At 43.6% G+C, this 24,645-nt stretch overlaps 2 long non-coding RNA genes across 3 annotated transcripts in view; one reads left to right on the plus strand and one right to left on the minus strand.

Moving 5' to 3' along the window:
* LOC138304582 (uncharacterized) overlaps positions 1-24,645 on the plus strand; it is a 379,580-nt gene that overhangs the window by 348,004 nt on the left and 6,931 nt on the right. The gene's annotated exons all lie outside the window — the stretch shown is intronic.
* LOC138247310 (uncharacterized) overlaps positions 1-24,645 on the minus strand; it is a 30,957-nt gene that overhangs the window by 4,739 nt on the left and 1,573 nt on the right. The window contains exon 2 of one of the 2 annotated variants that reach the window (XR_011194429.1): positions 24,020-24,160. The exons of the other annotated variant lie outside the window; for it this stretch is intronic. This is a non-coding gene — a long non-coding RNA (uncharacterized lncRNA). The remainder of the gene's footprint in view (positions 1-24,019; positions 24,161-24,645) is intronic. 2 annotated transcript variants of the gene reach the window in all.

Here is a 24,645-nt window from a genome sequence, read left to right on the forward strand (position 1 = left end):
TATCCTGTACATAATGAGCCACTTCAGCACTGGGAACCCACTCCTTGGATCGGGATGGATTATATCTACAGGAGAGAAGAAAAGAGTCTGACCACTTGGGGCCGGTATGTCATAGGGAACATGATGAGACTTGCACTTCTTTTTGTGTGGGGAGGAATCTGTATGCGGAGAATCCGACTTGGACTCAGAAGATGAGTGCTTTTGTATTTCTGCTTGAAGTTGAGAGGACTTGCTGATTCATATGGGAAAAACCCACAATATTCGTGATCATGCAGCACTGAAGCTGCCATCTGCACCAGTATTTCAGCAGAGGAAGATCCCCCAGAGCACTGCAGGCCGGAGACCTACATAGAATCATAAGATTACAAGCAAGCTTGTTGACTACCTTTGCCCAATAGCTCTCTCCTGCCAAAGTTGGTCACAGGTTGAATTAATGGATTTAAGGTCTTTATCAGGGCCCAATTCACGCAGTCCTGCACATGGTGTCCAAGTGCCTCCACCAATCTTTCCTCCATCTGGTGCTCTATAGACACTTCTTGCAGCTCCTGATACTGCTCCTCCTCATTGGCGTAGTACACCATAATACAGTTGCTGGGAGGTATGGAGAAGTTTAAGGGGGCTAAGAACCCTGAAGCAGGTGTATATTATTATAGAAAAGCAGCAATATAGCTAGTTGCCTTGCCAGTAAAATACTTGTGGAGGGAGCCACCTGCTAAGCAAATGAAATGTTCTTCTAAAGATTTAAATTCCCCCTGAGCCAGGGCCTAAAGTGTGTTACTGCAGCCTTGTCGGGTGATTACAGAGATCGATGTGCTTGCCTAGACGAAATACACGCATTGAGCCGATCGAGAATTGAAACGTTTCCGAATCGGCTCAATGTGCATGTACGTCAAGCGCAATAGAAAGAGGACAGCGTCCTCTTGATAGAAGTACAATGAAAAACCTCAGTCGACCTCACTCCCGTCCATAAAAGCAAATACTAGGGATCATAGATTCCTGTAAAATTGAAATAGCGTGGCAGCGCAAAGCTTTTGAGGAAAGAACGCACACTTGAAACAATTGAATTAAACAATTAAATGAAGCATAACAAGCAAATCATGCAAAGAATTCGGAAACACATATCTGGCTGCTGCAGTAGCAAAGAAAGATGATAGACTTTATTATTGGAGCTATATGTATTGTCGGGGAAGAGCCATGATTGGATGGCATAGTCTTCATGGGATATGTAGTTTAACAGTTTAATTGGCTGCTGTGTTGTCAGTAAAAGAAAGAGAAAACATAATCCGAAGCCTCTGGTCCTGCCATAGACTTACATAGCCCTTCCCATCTTTTTCATTTTGGTCAATTGCCCGATGCCGCTCCTCCAAAAGCATCACCCTCATAAAGTGAATGGGACAGCCAAAAACTCCTGCTGAAAGAATAGTGTACAGATAAACAGATTATTTTTTATGGGACTGCAGAAGCTTAGAGTGCATCCCTGGCGCTGCTTCCCCTTAACCTATGTGCTTTCAGGCAGGTAGTGGCAATCAAATAAAAAAAAAAATAGTGCTGTCTCATATCTTTTTCTTTTTCACCTCAGCTGTTCCCCCTCACCCATCTATCTTCACCTCCCACTTTATCTGTACATCTCTATGTACCTACCACTTCTCTTTCTGTTTCAACTATATATCACTTACGTCTGCCTGGCCTCTGATCTCTCTACTGCACCTTCCTCTCCCCCACTCTCCGCCCACTTCCACATCTTCACCCACTTGTGGAACTTCAGCACTCTCTCTTTTTCTCACTTCTCTCTCTGCACTTCACTGCTGTTTCCATCTCACCACCATGTATCTCTCCTCCGTCAACAACCCCTCATCTACCTCACCGCTGGAGATCTCTCTCACCCTTTCTCTATTCCTCAGCTCTCTCTACCACCCTCTCAGCCCGTTATCTATCTCATCAATCTCTACCTTACCGCTGTCTCCACCTCATTTCTCGCCTCCGCACTCTATTCTTACATCCTAATCTCTGTCTACTCAACCTCTCTGTCTCAACACCTATTCTCCCAATTTGCCTCAGCATTTCTTTGCTACCTCACCTCACCACCCTCCTCATATATCTTTCTATTTTTCTTTCTCCCTCCATTCTCTCACTACCTTACTCTTCTCTTGCTACCCCCTTTCTGCCTCTTTTCTCTATCATTACAATCTTCCTTTCTCTCATCTCTCTGTGCCTCTTTTTTTCTATTCAGCTGTCTCTAGCTTACCCTTCTCTTTATAGTTCTCTGTACCTCGCTTCTCTGTCTCTTCCCTTCTCTCTACCTCACAGCTGTTTTTTATCTAGACATTCTCTACCTCTGCAACAGCTTAACTTTGCTCTTTCTCTCTACACCTCATCGATCTTTCTGCCCTTCACCCCTCTCCCTCTCCCTTTCTCTCTGCCTCACTACTTTCTTTGCCATACCTGTATTTTTATGCTACATCACATTTTGCACTCCCTCTACTGCATTACTCCCACTCTTCATTGCATACTTCTCTAACTGTCTCCCCTCTCAACCCGTCAAATGCTTACTGTTTCTAACTCTCTGTAACTCACCTCTCTTTCTCCCTTATCTCTCTCTGCATCACTCTTTCACATACCCTACCCCCTCTAAATGTAATTCTCCATATCTATATCCCACCATACCTCACTATTAAACCGCACCTATCTATCGCTTCCTCTTTCTACCTCTTCTTGTCTTTCGGGGTACCTCATGTTTCTACCTTTCCTATACCCTGCCTCACATACATGGCAATCTTATCTCTATCACTACCTCATTTCCCTCTCCACTGTTCTCTTTAACTTTCTGCTCTTTTCCTATCTCCTGCTTCTTCCAATATTACTACCTCACCAGAGTATATGTCACCGTACAAATTGAAAGAGAAAGGTAGAAATAAGGCAGGGGAAGATTAAAATGAAAATGTTATTTTACCGGATGGAATGGTGAAAATCATTGGAAGAGTACTCTGTTGTCACGGGGCATTTATTTGTGGTTATGAATATCGAGAGAAAAATGTACAATTTCTAACACATATGTGTTATACTAATATTAGGCACCAATCCACAGCAGATCCAACAAAACTCCCTGTGTCCTCCCTACAATGGAAGGAACATGCTGGTTTGACACTGAATTCCACATAAAATATTGTTACGAGGCAAAATAAATCTAGTTCCAATCCACAAATGTAATGACTTTATCAACGTTTTGTTTAAACTATCTTTTGTTACTTTTTGTTTACTGGTCAATGGGCAGCTTCGGCTTTTAGTTGTTTCAGTGTGCCCATGTTTCTAAAAGCTGATTCCTGAGTTGATGGTTACGAAAACATGAACATGCATTGGCAAAGCAAATATGTTGCACTTTTTAAAACAGGAATGCTAACCAATGCATGTTTGTTGGACGCTAATCTGCTCGACTCATAAGCTTGCATGCGTCATGTTGCATACTAATGCATAGCAATGCATGCGCCTGCATGAGCACACATTGTGGCCATCTTGTAATGGTAAGACTACCCAATCCAAAATGGATGATCTGGGTATGCTTTCTTGTATCACAACACATAGGCATGTTTGCATGAAGATGCATGGGGCCGCATGCATCATGATGCATTGGAGGCCATTGTCGCCTTTTCCTTACTGTTTGAACATGATTGACATTTACTGAAGACAAAATAACAATAAAAACATAAACAGCACAAGAGCAGTCTGATAGCATTCTGTAGTTGCTGGCCCCTCCATAAAAAGGCAAATAAGACAGTAACAGGAATGGGCACTGGAGCTGCATAAAACAATAAACATGTGGAGAGGGATGGGATCACTCTGTGAGGTGATGCACTATTTTGGATGTGCTCACAACCCCAAAATGCTGAGCGCTGGCCAAAGCAGATGGAAAATTTTCTTAGCCAATCCCTAAATTCAGTTGAGCTAAAATAGTCAATGGCAATAATTTATTTCTGTTTATGCATTTATGTGATTGTGCATATTGTATGTTATGTATGTGCTGTGTTGTATGTTGTGTGATGCAGGCCATACCTAAAAATGACCTGAGTGGATTGGATTGAGGTGAGGTGTATTGAATTAGAGTGGGGTAGATTGGACTGGAGCTAGATTGGGGTGGTTTGGATTGGATTGGGGTGGATGTGTGAGGGGTGGACTCGATTGTAGTGGGGTGGATTTGAGTGTGGTGAATTGGGATGGAGTGGGGTAGATTGGATTGAAGTGGGGTGAATCGGAGTGAGGCAAATTGGAGTGGGGCAGATTGTTTTGGATTAAAGTGGGGCAGATTGAAATGGATTTGTCTGGGGCAGTTTGAAGTGGGGCACTTTGGAGTTTGATTTATTGTTTTGGAGTAGGGCACAGTAGAGTGGGGCTGTTTCTTTCGATTGGAGTGGCGCAGATTTTGTTAGGGAGGATTGAAGCGGTGGATTGGACTTGAGTGGTGTGGATTGGATTGGGTTGGTGTGAGATGGATAGGTTGGGGGTAGAGTGGACTGGACGGGAGAGGGGTGGATTGGTGTGGGGTGAATTGGGATGGAGTGGGGTGGATTGGATTGGGGTGAGGTCAATTGGATTGGATTGGGGCATAGTGTTTTGGTTTGGAGTGGGGAAGATTGGAGTGGACCAGATTGTTGTGGGGCAGATTGTAGTGGGGCGGATTGGAGTGGAGCTAATTGGATGGGGCAAATTGCAGTGGGGCGGGTTGGTGTGGGGCAGATTGTTTTAAATTAAAGAGGACAGATTAGAATGGAGCCGATTGTGTTTTTAATTGTAGTGGGGCAGATTGTTGTTTTGGATTGTAGTGGGGCAGATTGTTTTGGACTGGATTGCAGTGGGTCAGATTGTATAGGATGGGGGGAATTGGAGTGGGCAGATTTTGGATTTGAATGGGGCAGATTATTTTGGATAGGGGGGGAATTAGAGTGGGGCAGATGGGAGTGGGGCAGATTGTTTTGGATTGCAGTGGGGCAGATTGTTTTGGATTGGAGTGGGGCAGATTATTTTGGACTGCTGTAGACTGTTTTGGATTGGAGTGGGATGAGCTGGAGTGGGGCACATTCGACTGGGGTGGGGTGGTAAGGATTGGAGTGGGGTGAGTTGGAGTGGATTGATTCGGGGTGGGGTGGATTGGTGTCAGGTGAGGTGGGTTGGAATGGGGTGGATTTTAATGGGGTGGACTAGAATGGGGTGAATTTGGGTGTACTGCACAATTATGTTTTATAGCACCATTTCAGAAATTACAGATAATAAAAAAACAATGTTGCTTTGTAATATTTAAAACAAGATAATCGCCATATTTTGGAAACAGCGCCCACGAGCAAATAAAAAAAGAAAACGAGTGTAAGGTGAGAAAAGGCGACCTGGCAAAAAAAAGAAAGTTAGCTATACAAAATAGAATTTTGCAATTTTGTTTCTCCTGCTGGGCACATTTTTGACAGTCACACACCTGTTTGAAGGGCACTAGAAGTTATAAAGAACAAAATAGTACCTCAATCGCATCGGGAGCAGCTGGCGGGCACTAATTGATTTGAATCAATAAGTGCATGGTCCTTGCCAAGGCTGGACTGGCCGTACCAGGCATGGGGTATTTCCCCGGGAGGATGGAAGGGCGGGTGGCGGTTTTGTTACTAGAGGATCAGTTTTGTAGCAGTGCTGTATTCTAAGAGCACTGCAGACTTCCTTGTGTATCCAAGAATTTCAGGCAACACTAAAAGTGCCAAGATAATTCTGGTGATTAATGTACCTGGTGGAGAGAGATCGGAGTTTTGTGGTGTTTTGTCTGGCGGCAGTTTTTACACATCCAAGGTAGCACAGAGGGTTAATATGCCTGCTGCACAGAACATGGACTATGCAGATCACAGAACAGTTTTTAATGTGCAATGCTCAGTGGGATACTGTTTTTGGTTCAGAGACCCTTTTGCTGCTGTGCAGTTCACAGGGTACAATCATAATCTAGCACAGTGAGCTATGAACTGCCATCGAAGAGCTGTGTGCAAACTGCATAGTACAAGTTAGAAAGTTATTTTTTCCCAGCCTATAAATATCCTGATTTTGCAAAAAAAAAGGTTTGTTTGAGTAGAAATAAATTGTTATTAGTATAGTCAACCCTAACCACTGTTACATTCCGAAACCTGAGTTTATGCTTCCCCAGACCAAGCACTCCTAACTAATGTTTACCAGAATGAATTACATGTGAATCCTACAGTATGTAGCTCCCTTTGACATATGTAATATTTTCCATACACTGATTTACACATGTATGATTCACTGTCTCTGTATGCATGTTTGATGCAAAGTGCTCCAACACCCTTAGCTTACCCTAAGATGCTACAACACAAATTAAATACATGTTAGAGAGGGTTTTTTGTGAGGGAATCATTGAAGATTGCTGTATCCTGGTGCCCTGCAAGCTCATCATTTACTATGCTTTAAAAACTAACACAATTAAATATGTTATGATAACTGTGTTGTAGAACTCAGCTTTTTGCCATTTTGGCTCACATTTTCTTGAGGGGAGAACCCCCAAATCTCTATTGTAGGGGTCATACTTGCTCGCTATGTACCCTCTGGGCACTGGTCTGACAAAACTTACCAGGCCTGCTTTGGGTTCCAAGTCCAGCCCTGGTCCCTGCTCCACACAGAAGAACGAAATCGATTCTAGGTCTGCAGTGACAAATTATGAGTACGAGCCTATAAAGCAGAGTGCCATGCAAGGCAACAAAGGGTAAGCAACAGGGGGGCTCCAACCCCTTTACTGTACACAACAGTTTTGCAAACGAGATGCATGCGCTACAGGCTCAACCCTGAAAAGTCCCAACGGTATGCGATGAGCCATGACAAGAATTAGTTATATAAACCCCTTGTTTGCGCTGTACAGCTGGGAGCTGTCCAACGTCACAGTGCTCTTGTGAGTTGGAAGGCTCCCAGCTATCCATGCACATGACATAGGAAATCTCTCTGGTGCAGGCACCAGAGGGATTTCCTTTCTGCCAAAATAGCCTCGGGACCTGGGGAATACCTTCCCCAGCTCCCCAGGCTGTTTGAGTTTTCAGTGAAATGACAATCAGTGCGCACAGCGCACTTACGTCATTTTGCTGAAAACAAAACTCAAATGAGCTCATTTAACTTTCACTGCCTTGGTGCTTAGGGGGCTATTTCAGCCCCTGAGCACCGAGGCAGAGGGAAGAGGTATCATTGGAAAGGGAAGACTCTCCCCTCTCCAGTGGTATCCCTCCCTAGTGAATCCCTGCTTGAGGATCACCACAGGAGGGCAATCCCTAAGCAGGGATCCACCCACTAGACACCAGGGTGGGGAGGGTGCCACTTGGGCAAGGGCTTTAGCTCCCTCCCATTTTTTTTGGTTCACTTCAGTATTTCTTCTACCCACGAGGCACCAGGATTCCTTTTTTGTTAATATGTGGGGTTAGGGCTGCCTAAAATGCACATACCAATGCCCCCACCTCCCAAAAAATAACCGGGGGGGGGAAGGTGGATGTTTTTGTTTTTTTGTTGAAATAAAATAGTGGTGGGGGCTGCCCACAATGGACGAGGTCATGCCTCCACCAAATATATAAACGTGGACTAAAGTCTTTCAGCCCCCAGTAGTCCCGATCTGCCCTCCCTGTGGGATCAGGGGGTAGAAAGCCCACTAGACATCAGGGATTTATTTTTCATATATAGCGGTGGGGGCGTGCCAGTGCCCCCACCCCTCCCAAACACAAATGGGCACTGTCTTTCTACCTCCTTTGGAGGCAGATCGGGGCTATTGCCCCTGATATGCCAGCCCACTAGACACCAGGGACTATTTGTTTTGTTAGTGTAGGGGTGGGGGCTGCCCAGAATGGGTATGACACTGCCTCCAACCTCTCCCCCCAAAAAAGTCACAGTCTTTCTGCTCGCACTTGGGGGTGGGGCAGATGGGTATTATTTTCCCTGATCTGCCCTCCAGTGGGGGCAGAAAGCCCACTAGACATCAGGGAAGATTTTTTTTTTTGTAAATGAGGGGTGGGGGCATGGCCATGCCCCCACCCCAAATAAATGGGGAAACAGTCTTTCTGCTATTATAGGGGCAGATGTGGTGATTTCCCCCAACCTGGGCAGTTAGCCCACATGAAGCCAAGGAATTAAAAAAATAGAGGGGTGGGGGTTGCCCACTGCCATGGACATGGTTACGCACCCCACCCCAGCAGAAGGAGGTAACAGTCTTTCTACCTCCCACCCCCTTTGTCATCCCTACCACCAAAGCATATCATCCCAATGCCAAGCAAGAGGACATTTGATTATTTTGGGTTTTGGTTTGACATATGTGCCAAGAGAGCTTGGCTAACTCCCAATATCATCTCACTTCGAATGGTGAGCAGCTGCACTTTTTGGACTTGGGTACGCTGCCACCTGGAAAAACCTACAAGACCCAGACACTTTTGAAAACTAAACATCTGGGGGAGTCCAGGATGGTGTGCTTCACAAGCACCCCACACCATTTTCTTAACCACAGTGCCCTGCAAACCTCCAACTTTGCCTAAAATCACACCTTTGCCCTCCATTTCTGTGATGGAAACTTCTAGAATCCGCAGGAATCCACAACATTCCTACCACCTAGCATTGCCCTATCTGTACGATTACAAATTCTGCCCCACCTGTGTGGGTGTCCAAAGCAGAGTCAGTCTAGAAACATATGAAACAAACTACACTTTTAGACTCGCTTTGGTTCCCCCTCAACTTTTGCACGTTTTTGGCTCTTCCTTGTTGCAGGCACTTGGCTCAAAAATGCAAGTGAGGTACCATTTTTATCAGGAGACAGAAGGGAACGTTGGAGGGTAGGAAATTTGTGCCGGTACAGTGATCCCACACAGAAATGTAATTTTTCTTTTATCTAAATTTGAGGTTTGCAGGGGATACTAGGTAAGAAAAAGCTGGGGTATCCATGCCAGTCACACCTCCCTGGACTCCCTCGCGTTTCTAGTTTTCAGAAATGTCTGGGTTTGATAGGTTTACCTAGATGGCCGCCGAAACAGGTCAGGTTTTGATGGATAATTTTGATGTCTCCACAATATGCTATGGGCCGTCCACTGTCACGGGCACAAGTGAGGTAACTTTGTTATCGGGAGATCTGGGGGAATGCTGGGTGGTAGGGAATTTGTGGATACCCTCACATTCCAGAACTTTCCATGACAAAAATGTGAGTAAAATGTGTTTTTTAGACACATTTTGAGGTTTGCAAGGGATTCTAGATAACAGAACCCGAGAGGCACACAAGTCACCCCATGCTGGATTCCCCTGGCTGTCTAGTTTAACAAATGTACAGGTTTTCCATGTTTCCCTAGGTGATGACTGAGCTAGGGCCCCAAAACCCCAACTAGACACATTGCAAAAAAAGCTCAGTTTGGGTGGAAAAATGTGATGTGTCCACATTGCATTTTAGGTTGTTTCCTGTTGAACTTTCCATCACAAATGTGAGGAAGATATGTTTTTTTAGACACATTTTGAGGTTTGCAAGGGATTCTGGGTAACAGAACCTAGTGAGAGCCACATAAATCATCCCATCTTGTATTCCCCTCAGTGTCTTGTTTTAAAAAATGTACAGATTTGCTGGGTTTCCACAGGTGCCGGCTCAGCTAGGCCCCAAATTCCACATAGAGGCACATTGCAAAAAAAAAGGGTCTGTTTTGGATGAAAAAATGTGATGGGTCCACATTGTGTTTTGGGCTGTTTCATTTCGTGGTCACTAAGCCTACCCACAAAAGTGAGGTACAATTTTAACAGGGAGACTTGTGCGAATGCAGGGTAAAAGGAAGTTTGGGTCACCCATCAGATTCCCGAACTTTCATCACAGAAATGTGAGGAAAATGTGTTCTGCTAGGCAAATTTTGAGGTTTGCATGTAATTCTGGGTAACAGAACCTGGTAAGAGCCACACAAGTCAGTCCATCATGGATACCCCTAGGGTTTAGTTTGCAATAATGTACATGTTTGCTAGGTTTCCCTAAGTGCTGGCTGAGCTACAGCCCAAAATCTACAGCTAGGCACATATAAAAAAAACTGTCAGTTTAGAGTGGAAAAATGTGCTGTGTCAACATTGCATTCTAGGCCATTTCCTGTCATGGGCACTAAGCCTACCCACACCAGTGAGGTACCATTTTTATCAGGAGACTTAGGGGAACACAGAATAGTGGAACAAGTGTTATTACCAATCGTCTTATTCTGCATTTGCGGCTTCCAAATGTAAGACACTGTGTAAGAAAGAATTGATTTAGTGAAATGCCCTCTTAATTCACATGCTGTTATGGGTAAACCCAAATTCAGAGATGCACAAATAACCACTACTCCTAAACTCCATGTCCTGTACTCATTTTGGAAATACATAGGTTTCCGTGATAGCTATTTATATTTTACCAAATGAATTCCGGTATACTGGTAGACAAAGAAAAAACATTGCAAGGTGCAGCTTAAATATTGGCTTTGGGTACTTCGGGTTCTTGTTGAATCTACAAGTGCTTATTTTCCCTGCAACCAGGACGGTCTAGGAGAGGTAACAGTATATTGCTTTCACAAATCTGCCATAGTTAGAAGAAGTTACAGATGTAAACATATGCACAAATGTTTTCTTTTTTTAACTCAATTTCAATATTCAAGTGTTACTTTCTTTGGGAAATCCTTGAAGGATATGGACAAATGACCCCTTGATGAATTCACAATTTTGTCCACTTTTCTGAAATGTATAGCTTTCCAGGATCCACTTTTGGTTTCACACCCTTTTCTACCACTAACTGGAAGTAGGTTGAAAGTGCAAAATATAGGAAAAACAGTTCTAGTGAAATGCCAAAACTGCTTGAAAATGTGGTTTTCTGATTCAAGTCTGCCAGTTCCTGGAAGCTAAGTACATGGCGATTTGAGCACCGCAAACCCTTCATTGATGCCATTTGCAGGGAAAATCCAGACTCTTTCTTCTGCAGCACTTTTTTACCATTTTTCCCAAAAGACCCAAAATGTAGCTGTATTTTGGCTGATTTCTCGGTCCCCTCTAGGTGAATTCACAAACCCTGAGTACCTTTAGATTCCGCAGGATGTTGGAAATAAAGGGCCTACATTTAGCCTGTATACCTTCTGTGAACAAAGACTTGTGGGGGGTCTAAGAGTGAACTACCCCAAATGGCCAAAAAAGCCTCAGTACCTGGTGGGTGGGAGGGGCGGCAAGGCCTAGCAGCCAAAGCTTTTAAGCTGCCTGTTTTACTACGTGCACAACAGTGACAACTGATGCAGTTATTGTGCACATATCTTTCAGTGATAAGTACCCGGCGGCGCCAGAGCTCTGCTTTTAAAGCTGAATCACTGATACACGTGCGTACCTCCGTAACTATCTTGCCAAAACAAATACTTGCTGGGCAGCTTGGCAGTAGTTTCTGCAGAAACCTCAGAGGTTTGGTGTGTCAGCGCTTACTAGGAAAATGATTAGGGTTAGTTAGACAATAATGTACGGCTATAATTGATGGCACCAACCGGACCAATTCTAGGGAGACACACTGCACATGGACGCTATGTCAGAGTACTTCTCTAGTACTCTTCATGTATTCCTACATGCTGTTGTGCATAGGCCTCTTAGACAGTTAGGAGAAATACGATTCACTGTGCCCTGTTTGAACTTTTACTAATTGGGATTTGGAGGTTTAGTGGGGGCCGATTCATAAGCATGCACAAGTGTGCACAAGGGTGCTCATGTGTTACTTTTGTTGTAGAGTGTTGGGATAGCTGCACTTCATTTCACTTGGGATTTCTGCCCAAAAGTGAATCCATGCCACCCATAAAGGGGTTGTCACTTTTGCAAAATCCGCAAGCATCATTCTTGGTACATGATGGTCCTTCAACAAGAGACAATGCATGAGATCTCTCTGCCAATTACACCATGACGGTTTGAAGCACAATGGAAAGCATCTGGTGCTTCATTGCTACTTTGTGGCTAAGGTACAGGAGAGTGGAGAAAAAGGAGGAAAGGGGTACAAGATGTGCTGCCTGTTAGAGCACAGATTATGGTTAAGGTGGAGACACTAGTGGGATTGTTGACACATTTCTGTGGCCCACGATCACAGGGTGGGCTAAAAACTCTGTTCTTTTAAGATCATGAGAGGTCGTGTTTGGGACAAACTATTAAAGGAATATCGTGAGGGATACACGGAGGGCCTTTGGAGTCCCTACTTCTGTCCAACTTGATAATTTCTCTTACCAAGTGTAATGGAAAAAGAAAGTATTGAATGAAAGCACTAGTTGGTCCACCATATACCATAGCTCGAAGTGGGATTGGTTAACAATAGCATTAGCAGGGAGGACTGCATGGAGGCATACTCCAGTGTAAGCAAGGGAATAGGACTGATATGCAAGTGAGGCTCCACATGCTGAAATGGCTAAATGTAACATCAAACTAGCCTTCTCCTTCAACCTTTTGCCGAAACCACCAGGCAAATTTCAGGTCTTAGATATGCATATGTTGAGTGGGCAGTTCAGTGGTGTACAGGGGGCAGATGGGTGCTGCATTACTTGGGTGACTTTATGGTTGTGAGCAGAGAAAAGGCACGGGGAAGTATTCCATTATTATGAAAGAATGTCTGGCTATTTTGAGAGAAAAATAGATGGTCTGTTGTTTTATTTTTTGGCCTTGAGGGGGATTCAGTTTTAATGGAGAGCATGTTCCCCTGTGACAAACTAAAGACGCTGGGAGTTCTTTCGAAAGAGTAGAGGAAGAGGTGCAAGTTACAACTGAATCCGCAGTTGTTGGGTCATTTGAATTTAGACTCCTTAGCAATTGTGCTGGGCAGGGCCTTCTGCTGGCGGTTGGTCATTTAGACACGTTGTGTGAAGCTGCTGCATCACAAGGTGAGAATAACGGGACAGGCGAGAGAAGGCCTGATGCTATGGGCTGAATTTTTGGTGATCTTCAATGGAAAGTGCTAGTGGCTAACGGATTAATGGCAGTGCTAGCAGTGCAAGATATGCTTAGATGCAGGAGGTAGCTCAGGAACTGGAGTGTAACAGGCATGCTCATGGTATGCTCAGAGATGGACCAGAGGCCTAATACTGTCTTCCTAGAGTTGTTTCAAATGCTGGTGGCTCTGACCATTTTGGCAGGGCTGGACTGGGAACTCAAAGCAGCCCTGGCAATTTTATCAGTCGAGCCCCCGGGTCGGGGTGTGGGGTGCAAGCGCAAAGCACTGCTGCTTTTGTCATTGGGGCCGATATTGCAGCACCTCTGCAAAACTGGCCCCCAGTAAAAAAAAAAAAACAGTCCCCACAATCGCAAATAACTGCTTCGAGCCTCCAGGCAAAATGCCCTATGCCCTCTATGGCCAGTCCAGCCCTGCATTTTGGGTGACAAGTTGAGGAACAATCAAGTTATGTTTTCAATTGATAACACAGCATTAATGTTGCCTTCCTGCAGTTGTTTCCAGTGCTGGTGTCACTGACTATATGAGTCCACAAGACGAGGAACAACAAAGTTATATTTCAGATGGATAATAAGACACAAGTACCCACGTTGAACAAGTTGTTGCCAAAAGATGTACAAGACAGAAAACTTGCAAGAGTGATTGTACTACCATGCCTTGTGCTGAACAATGTATTTAGAGCGAAGCATGCACCTGGCCTATCCAATAAGATTGCTGACCTGTTGACGTGATCTCAGTGGGCAAAATTTAATGGATAGGCTCCATAGGCAAGAGACAGATTGGAATGTCTGTGGCATCTGGGGATACGACTATGCTGGGATTGTTGGAGGTGTTGATTCCCCAAGCCACACTAGGTACGTACAAAACTGGATGGAAAGAGTTCCTGCTAGGGTGTGCCAAGTAGCGTGAAGATTGTGAGAGACTTGGGTAGGAGAGGGGACATGGAAAGCTACGTCTTATAAATGGTTGAGTTACAACTATCACATTCCACTATACGTGGGAAATTGGTTGGGGTGGCGTTTTATGGCAAACCGTTCTGCTGTTATGACCTATTGGGGGCGAAATGTGTAGGATGATGTTGGAGAGTGATACGAGGAAACGAGGGAGGGTGCCTCATTGCAGGAAGCTGAAAATGTTGGTGATTTTGAGTAAAGAGTAAAGTGGTGACAGGTTAGGATAAGGTCTGTTACTCTGGTTGGGACTATGGCCTACTCAGGGCATTGTTCATTACAATATTTTTCAGAGCTTTCAGGGTGTCTGAGATGATCCAGGAAGGAAATGGGGGTGACTTAATGTGGGAGGAGACAAAGCCATTTGGAGAATGGCTACAACTTTGAGTTGGGAGGAGCAAAACTGCCTACAATGGTTTGGGGGTCGTGATGTGGTTGAAGAAAATGGACAGGTGGGAGATCTGCCCAGTATCAGCTGTGCAAGACCTTTATAGAATAAGAACAAAGACCGACATGTGGTTTTTCAGGCACATACGAGGAGCTAAAGTTTAGAACAAGGAAGCCCTGGTGACTTGTTTGGGCAGCCTGTAGGGAATTTATGCAGGGACTCTTTTCAGATTAGGTCTGTGACAGAGGTGGTGACAATAGTTTTGGTTGCCAAGGAAGTAATGAAGTTGGGGAGATAGAGCTCTGACTGGTAGAGGTCATAAGTCTGTTGAGACGTCTAAAGTAGCACAAGCAGGGAATAATAGAGCATTTATTTGTTACTTATTCTGTCACTTCCACAATTGATAGCGCCTGGAAATTTGTATCTGTGAACTTTCAACTGTCATTTGGGTGGGTAATCATGGTGAGAGTAGGATCTATAGTAAGCAGCTTGACCTGCCCATGAGAATGGTAGTGTTGGCATCGTCCACTAGTGGATGCATGAGGTAGCCACAATTTGCGTCAATGGTTTGTGAGTTTGAGAGTAAGAGATGGCAACCAGACCTGGTGATAAATCACCTGTGGAGAAGAGTTTGATACTCACCATTGGGTTGGCATTGTCAAGGATAATAAAAAATGAGTTTTTCTTAGCTTGGATAGGTTAAGATGCTGCTTCGCATAGTATGGATGGGAGCAATGAAACCTGGGATGGCAGTCAGATCTAAGGGGAAATTATTTAAAGAGATTGCAAGCTAACTGGTAGTTAGAATAGTGTCACACCTGGACATTATCTGCATCAAGAACTGTTCAGGCAGGATGGAGTACACATCTCCTGCACTAGGGCAGAACCTTAGGGGCTGATTTAGATTTTGATGGATGGGTTGCTCTCTCAGAAAGGTGGCATTTATCCTTTCTGCATTGTTAGATAGCCTGTAGACCTTATTACATGTGCATTATATCCTATGCCACTTCCTGTCATGTTTGTGACATAGTAACCGATCCTTCAAACGTTAAATCAGGACCTTCATTAGTGGTATTGCTAGCTTAGTGGATGAGTTTGTAAGAGCAATAAGAGATGACATTAGTTAGTGGACAGAAGTTCACCACATCTGGGAGTAGGTTCCTCAGAAGAAGATTTCTGCATCAGAGTCCCATAAAAAAAATATGTCAACACTGGGCAGCATTCAAAGTTAAAATATAACTAACTACTCCAAGAGGACTTTCAAGTGTAACTACTCCAAGTGTAGTATAACTACTCCAAGATGACTTGCACTTTTTTGTCCTCCACATGGGCATAATGGTCAAAGAGAAGATCTAAAAAAAACATTCTGGACCAAAGAGAGGTGGCCAAGTATGGAGCCAAATTCTGAAATGACTTGTACCTGTAAATTTGGCTACATCTCTAAGACAACTTCCATTCTTTGAATATGAGTATCAATCGTAAGGGGATTGAGTGGTGATGCGTAAGAAGAATGTAAGGAGCGTAGTTTCCAAACAGAGAATATATAGGATGGAGTTTGTTAAGGTGAAACAATATATCATTTCATTTGAATAATGGATTACCACCAACAAATAGTTTGTATTAAATGCACATGGCCTTAATTTCAATGGTATGTGACATGTCTGAAAGATTATCTAGTACTGAGCAACAAGCGAGCAGAATAAAATAACCAATAGCTGCAATTTCAAATAAAGCCAGAGTATTTAACACCAAGATACAACCTATGATGTAAACCAAGGGTTAATTTATTTCCATTTGCACAATCTAAAGAATCTAAAGAGTGTTCACCAGGTTAGTACATCTACCTGAGGCATCCATAAGCCAAGCAATTTTATGTAGGTATACAATTATCCCCACAGTTTTAACAGATAATCAAAGGGAGCAATAAAAACATTATTGTTAGTAGCAGGAAGGCCCCCTTACTCCCACGCGTCCTGTGCTAGTGCCAGAAACCATCTGCCAACAGAGACAAGGATTTTTTTTCTCTCTTCAACCTGAAAGGCTGTGTTTTTAAACCGATGCCCCAATACAAGGAAAAGGCATATACAGTGAAGAACGTAGGTTGGTGCAAAATTAGATTTTTTTATTGATTTTGGGCAGAAAGAGAAGCATTAGCAAAGCCAATTTGTGTGGGTTAAATGTGGTAATGCATGCATCGTAAGCACATTAAAGCCAAAAAGAGAAACAAAAGACACCCTTTATTGATGGATTCGGTCTCCTTTTTGCTCTTTATAAAAAAGCTTAGATGGCAAGGGAGCCTTCATTAAAGCCATTATTTAGCTTCTTTGTGATAGACAGAAAGATAGGAATATAAGAGTCTTCCTTTTCACGCTACCCAAATTTGACGTATAATTAAAAAGAGGACTAAGGCAAAGAAGAAGTCCTCACTAGGCAGTCTTTCATTTCGAAGAAACAGAAAAATAATATCCAGACTCAATGGACATGATGAGAAGCCACAGGGATGGAAGGACAGATAAAGGAGAATGAGATAGGACGGCAGGTTATTGGAACAAGACACTCACAAGGGAACGAAGGAGGGGCAGGACAGACAACGTTTTCTGGGTAGGAGAACAAGTAGCACACAAGGAAAAAAAGAAAGGATAATGAGAGGGGTTGCATGCAAAAGCTGGAGAGGTGGGTGCCAGGAAGAGCCAGACACAGGGAACCATTATGACCGTACAGAGAGGTCTACAGTTTTAAAGTTGTCCCTCATACAGTATAACACAAGTACTGCATTGGAGGTGGAAATATGCAGCCAATAGCATTGGGTGAGAGGGAAATATTCTTCTGGACTGAGTCAAATGTGATTGACAAAGTCTCTACCCTATGGCTGTAAATAGCTTGTCAGAAAAGCACAATGGTTGAAGAGGGTGAATCCAAAGTTCACTCCAAGTGTATTGCATGCAAAGGTCTGTTTGACAGCTGTGCTGTTAATTGGGGCCTAAAAATGTCCTTCAGCAACATTCTGTAGTAACGCCAAATGTTCTTGCTGAGCTGCACCGGATGACCACGCCCAGAACCAAACCCAACCTCCTCAATATATAAGGAAAGCAAGAAATTTAGGGAAATAAAAATATTGATTTCATGTGCATCAATATTTTCAGTTTAACAGATATCACATGGAACTAGAGAAAGCAATGACGTCTTATTAAAGATGAATTAATAAATACTAGTTGAACTTATTATTTAGGAAGGGAAGTGACAGATATCTTAAAATCGCATAAAAAAGTGTTATCACCAGACTTGAGATACTTATTTGTTAACAAAATTGCGTGACAAGTTCTGTTGTTAACAAAATCGCGTGACAAGTTGTATCCACATTAGTGCCGAGGCACTGCCAATAAGAGCCGCATGAATTACTGGCTCCTCCTAGTTTTTAGGAATGGCCATTGTGTAGCTGTGAGTTGATATGTAAACACTACTCCAATGTAGCCGGGCCTTGCATTTCGGTCATTTACACTGGCATTATTCCAGGACCTTCTAAGTATACCATGTACAAGCTGTACCTTACCTAAAGTAAGAGAGGTGATCCTGTAGGTATTTATATCATTGCCAAGACTGTGTTATACAGGTTTATTCATGCAGTTTACTTGACTATTTTGCTAAACCTTTTGTACACGATATGACACTCTCGGGTTAAACAAGGAAACTCTGCTCCTTTATTCCACGAAAAAAAATTGAGAGACCCACATTAACAAAGGTTTGTTCTGAAAACTATTGAACACAAACCGGTTCAACAAGTTTCAAATGTAGAAAAGAGTATTTGCTAAACCGCAATGATTAACTATTCTGCCCTCAAAAGTCCTCCCATAGACTAGACCTCTGATCCCTGGTACTGCTGAACTCTGAGTGTGATGACCAGGTCCCTGTGGCACCAGGCAGGAAGGTGGTACTGGGCTCCAGTTGCATCAATTGGAGTGATTCTCTACTGGTGTCCTGGGGGACACAGTACTATTGGACACCAAACTGGATAACCAAGTACTCCTCTACAGCACTTGATTCTTTCAGGGTAGCAAGTCAGAGCAATCCAATGCTTACTCATGGAAGTGAGGTGGGCTAGACCTTAAGAATCCTGTTTACACGACAATACCAGCTAATTAAATCAATGTCCAGTTAGTGCTTTACTTTATAAAAGAAATGGTCTTAAATACACACACATAACACTTAAAATACGCAGTGAAAACCAGAAGTCTCTAACACCCTCTGACCCTGTGTTCTGACATCAAACAGCAACATAGTGCCTAGACACTAATCCCAATAAAAGCACAGTTAACAGTGCATTAAACAGATCACGTTGCTCAAGGTAACTCTTAAAAACTAGAGCAATGGGACCAATACATTAAAGTGTTAGGGTTTCAGCATTTGATATGAAGACAAATGTTCCTAGTCCACACACTGCCCCACTACCGAAAGCAACAGAAGTGCCACCCTCCCTTGGTGAAGAGACCGCTTTGAGGTGCCAGGGGTCAGGCTAGGGGTGCCTGGTATCTTGGCACAGTTACTGGAGTCTCAATAGACCATTAGCCACTGGGCTAGCTGAAGGAGGTTAGGTGGTGGCCAGGTTGCCAGTCCACTCTGATACCCTCAGATAACACATAAGACATGAGGGTCTGTTCTACAGAAACCCCTGGTCACAGTTCACATTTGCTAATAGCAGGGCCCCCAAAGGGACAGTGCTACTTGCTATAAGGACAGGACAAACTGACACAAAGCTGGACACTTTGCAAGTCCTAAGGCAGGGACCAAGGGTTCAAATGGTAAGCTCTTCAAAAAGGCACTGTTCTCCCAGCTACAGATGGTAATTTGAAGCACTCACGGGCTCCCACGGGGGGTCTTCTAGAATGTATTCAGCCTTCCCAGAAGGATGCCCCATTACTGTGGCCACTCCTATGTTTTCACTGGTATAAACTTTAGAAATCCCCGGTTTCACCTAAGATACACTACATGTTCACAGAATTTGAAATGTAATTACAGGTTACATTGTTTAAATGTTCATTTGCTCTTGTCTTTGTTCTGATTTTCAATAGTGCATTCATACAGAGGGTCAGGGTACTGCTTCTTAGTGGACCTGAAACCGAACAGTCCAATTCAAGATTCTCATTCTTTAGTGTTAGTGAGAGGCATCCCTATCATGGTCACTGTAGTTCCCACTCTACTTGCCACAGGGGCACTAAAAGCTGTAGAGCAGAAGAGAAAGTGCACATCAGGAGAGCCATGGGTTAATCTTAAATTCACATTGCACTTATTGAAATCACATGAGCATCTCACATTTTAAACATCAATGCAGACAAAGCACCTGTATCTGCCCGATACTGAGAAATAATCACTGTAGTTAGTGGTCTGAGCAGAAGATCCAAAGCACTGGGCGAGGCACTACACCAGGTCAAGATCGTCTCTAACAGTTGATGGGGACTTGGACCTATGCCCCCTGAGCACCTACAACCATAAATGGGCTGTTTGCTTTGTTTGGGAGGTCGGTTGGTGTTTGGGTCTGTAGAAGATCCCTCATTGTCCACAGGACCACGAGCAGTGAGAGCGGAGTACAGCCTCTTCAATACGGTTCTGTCTCTTTTTATCAAGGCAGGGTGTGTGCATGCGCACCAGATCCTGTGACGGCAATTTACTTTGGGTGAGAGCAGAATCAGCTCAAACCCACTGGGTGGGTGGTGTGAAGTAACACATCACTAGGATTGGCAATTACCCTGTTTCCTGCCGGCAGTAATGGGCTGAGTCTGCTAACCGGACAAGGACAGGAAGTTACTGTGCATCTTAAGAGATGGTTCAAGCTAGATAACCATAATATCTTGGCATAGAGTATACTAGATCCATAAATGAATGTTACACACTAGTTTCCCCATGGTCGCTCATGTCCTGCCTTGCATTGTCTGAGCATTGATACCTGTCCCTGAAGAGGAACCTAATCTGACTCCTCTATCACACTAATTAGTAGCTGACTAAACATGTACCATTTTAAATGCACTCTGATAATTCTGTAGAGTATTGCAGGTACAAACGAACATGCAGAAGATAAGAATTTACAAAGATCCTAGAGATCAACATGAAAAGAACTGTCTGTCATTGTATAACATATTGGTGGGCATGATGGACTTGCAATCTTATCTTATTATTTATCTAACCCTGTGGTTAGGGCAAAAATGATCCTAGGTCAAGTTAAGTCTGTAGGCAGCATGGAATATGGCAGGTATTTCATTTGACTATGAAGAAATGTGACTGTTTTCTCTAAATCGATTTACCCCAAATATTGATTTATTCTTGCACATTTAAGGCTTTTTTTTACCAGACTACAGCTAATAACCACTGTTTGTACATTAGGTTTTTGGGGCATGATGCATCATTCTCATTGGCAAATCAGGGATGTGCAATTTGTACACTAATTGGTTTTCAATGGGAATGCAATTTTCAATGTGGTCTGTGTTCTAATGGGTCACGTCATGAATTGTCTTTTCGTGAGGGGTTGCAAAACAACCTGCCTTCCAATTCTCATTAAATCCTCCTATGTTAACATTTTCTCTTCTTTGCCAAACTTTTCATTATTTCCTGAATTCATTACTTCCTGAAACAAAAAAACATAAATTACAAGGAGGGATCCATTGACTAGGAGGGATAATATTGGCCTCTCTGTCTTTAATAAAATCACAATTTTCTACCCACCCCTACGGTGGAAAATCTGAATTTTATGGCAAGGTATGGAGGCCAATATCATGCATGTTTAAAGTCTTGCCATAATATTCCTCACAACACACTCCACTGGTTTGAAATAAAAATAAAAAATATACAGAATTAGAAGACCAGTCACCCGCAGCCAAAATACTACACAAAATTCCACCTACTAACTAGCTTTAGACGCCAGAGCTCCCCTTGCAAGATGTGCTCCAAATCTGGTAAAGTCAATGCTAGCCCTTTTCATAACGTTCCATCCTGCCATGGTTGGCAAAGACACAGGTTTATATAGATATCTAAATTAAATCACTAATTGTGTTTCTCCTTGTCCTCTCAAGCTTTCAGTGTATTTTTCATACTCATGCAAACATCTCACAACAGACAACTTGTTATTTTCCTCTAAAGTTGGCTAAAAAATAGTCCTAGCTAAAGTCTTAATTCTTTTCTTGACACTGAAGCAAACTATCCCTGGTAAATAACTTCAAGATAATACCTCTAACGCTCTCACATCTGAGACTCTTCTAAAAGAAATTAGACAAAGCAACATGACTAATTTGAAAGACAGATTCTTCAAATCCATAAACTCATTGTCATCCTAAGCTACCAGCTCTCTTAAAACTATGTCTGCATCCCACAAAGATGAATATTTAGGCTCAGGAGGGTTCAAGTGCGCACTCCTTAACAAACAGCTTACAACATCATGTTGACCCACCGGATGCTCATTTACCAAATCATGCCCTGCAGAAATTGCCAATTTACTCAAACTCACTGACCTGTACGAGCTGCCCTTTAAAAATAATTCAGTAAACAATTTGCTACATTCACCACAGATGTTGAAATAGGATCTAGGCTCCTTTCATCACACCAAACTGTATGCCTATTTGGTTCCGGGTGCTCAGGAATGCTTAATGAGTTTCAAAGCCTCTGTCGATAATCCGGACATTTGCCAAGCTGTCCCGAATCAGCCACCCCATCAATTGGAACTGACCTTGCAACTTCATGACAACTGGAAACCAAACTTGAGATGGCCAAAAAGGAGCAACCAAAACCATCTCCGCTTGGTTCTTCCACACCTTCAATATCAACCTCTGAATCATCGCAAAAGGGGGAAGAGCATAACTGCGACCTACTCTCCTCTGCTGTAGAAGAGCATCTACTGCCTCTGCCTATGCGTCTGGATACGGTCTCCAACTTAAAAACCTGTGTGTCTGAGAATTCAACCTGTTTGCAAAGAAGTCTTTTACAAAAGGACACCTCCAATCAGTGGAATCCTTCTACATCATGGAAATCCATTCTGCCACCTTGTTGCTCAAACTTGGATTATCTGAATTTAAGCCATAATGTTCTTGTCCAGGCACAAATTTCAAAACTCGATTGCTAAAAGCTTTTGAACATCCCAATTTGTTCACATGCCTTACCACAGACCAATTGTCCATTTTTAGAAGACCACAACATTTTACCTGATCCTTGACAAAATGTTTTATTGCAAAAGATCCTGCTAGCAACTCCAAGTAGTTGATATGCATCTTTCTCTCCTGTGGAGACCATTTCCCTCCTGTCACAAGAGAACCATGTCATGCTCCCCAACCGAAAAGGCTGGCATCTGATTCTAATATAATATCCACACTGTTGCCAAAAATGACTCTCCCATTCCATGCTTCCATGTTTCCTAATCGCTATTCCAGGTCCTGCTTTGCTTCTATATCCATCTGAACTTTCTGAGATCACTTCATCCCTTTGCAAAGAATCCTCGCGTTCAACCTCTGTAATGCCCTGTAATGCACTGGAGCTGAAAAGATTGAAGTTGAAAAGATTGCCTGAATAGACGCTGACAATAATCGGCAACTGCTAACTGTTGAATATTATATTCCTCACCATCTCCACAGGTAATCTCAACACACATTCAAACGTGTGAATCTGAAATCCCCAAAATACCTTCTGCTGACTTGGCTCCAGACAAGATTTCATTCTGTTGACTACAAATCCTAAGGGGCATATTTATACTCCGTTTGCGCCGAATTTGCGTCATTTTTTTCGACGCAAATTCGACGCTAAACTAACGCCAACTAACGCCATATTTATACTATGGCGTTAGACGCTTCGGGCGCCAAAGTGCCCGGAGAGTGCGTCATTTTTTAGCGTGAACCCCTTCCTTGCGTTAATGATATGCAAGGGAGGCGTTCCCGTCTTAAAAAATGACTCCCAGGCCTTTATGTGGTATTTATACTCCCGGTCAAAAATGACGCCCGGGAGTGGGCGTGGCCAAAAACGGCGCTTTTGCGCCGCTTTTTAACGCCTGGGTCAGGCATGGCGTTAAGGGACAAGTGGGCTCAAAATGAGCCCAGAGTGCCCTCCCCTGCCCCCAGGGACCCCCCCTGCCACCCTTGCCCACCCCAGGAGGACACCCAAGGACGGAGGGACCCATCCCATGGACATTAAGGTAAGTTCAGGTAAGTATTTTTTTTTTTTTTTTTTGTGGCATAGGGGGGCCTGATTTGTGCCCCCCTACATGCCACTATGCCCAATGACCATGCCCAGGGGACAGAAGTCCCCTGGGCATGGCCATTGGGCAAGGGGGCATGACTCCTATCTTTACAATGATAGGAGTCATGTTGATGGGGGATGGGCGTCGAAAAAACATGGCGCAAGTCGGGTTACGACGATTTTTTCGACGTAACCTGACTTGCCCCATTTTAAGACGCCCATACGCCATTTTCCCCCTACGCCGGCGCTGCCTGGTCTACGTGGTTTTTTTCCACGCACACCAGGCAGCGCCGGTCCGCTTGCGCCGGCTAACGCCATTCCATAAATACGGCGCCCGCATGGCGCTTCAGAATGGCGTTAGACGGCGCAAAATCTTTTGACGCTAAACTGCGTTAGCGCAGTTTAGCGTCAAAAAGTATAAATATGGGCCTAAATCTTCCAAAATTCGAACAGCCAAGTCGCTGTGATCCTGCGCTAACATCCTGCTCTCTGCCATCATAAGAATATCGTCCAGATATATTATCGAATGCATACCTGTTATCTGAAGCCAAGTGGCCACAGGCCTCATAACCTTTGTGAAACACCATGGGGCTGATGTCAATCCGAATAGGAGACTTTTGAGGTCCTTGTCCATCTGTCTCTTCTAGATCTTCCTCTTCCTTTTGTTCTTGTTCTCTGAGAAAAATAATTCAGAGTTTGGTAGCCCAAGGGTCTGTATCCTCTTGAAAAGGATGCTCTTGTAATCCTTTGTCTGATGAACCAACCCCACATTCTCCTGGCCCCTCCAAAAACCGTTTAATGTCCTTCTGTACCCTTTGGATAGAATTAAAAGCTCCTGCATACTTTGCCATCCCCTTTACAAACTCATCTCCAAATTGAAGACTATTGGCATCCTGCCCTGACACCTACTTGCAAGCTATGCCAACTTAGGGTCAATCTTCATTAGAATACTCTTTCTACATTAAATGCATAAAGCTGCATTTGTGTTTCTTAGTAAACATACAGCCCTTTGCACCCACTGGTGCAGTTCTTGAACATCCAGAGATGTCTCCCGTAAATATGCTTCCTCGTGCATAGCAAACATCTTTGTTAAGGTCCAAACACATCCAAAACATGCCCTGACATCCTTTAAATACTTTGTCAAGACCTCTTTTTGGATC

This window comes from Pleurodeles waltl, chromosome 7 (assembly GCF_031143425.1).
Source record: "Pleurodeles waltl isolate 20211129_DDA chromosome 7, aPleWal1.hap1.20221129, whole genome shotgun sequence".
NCBI lineage: Eukaryota > Metazoa > Chordata > Amphibia > Caudata > Salamandridae > Pleurodeles > Pleurodeles waltl.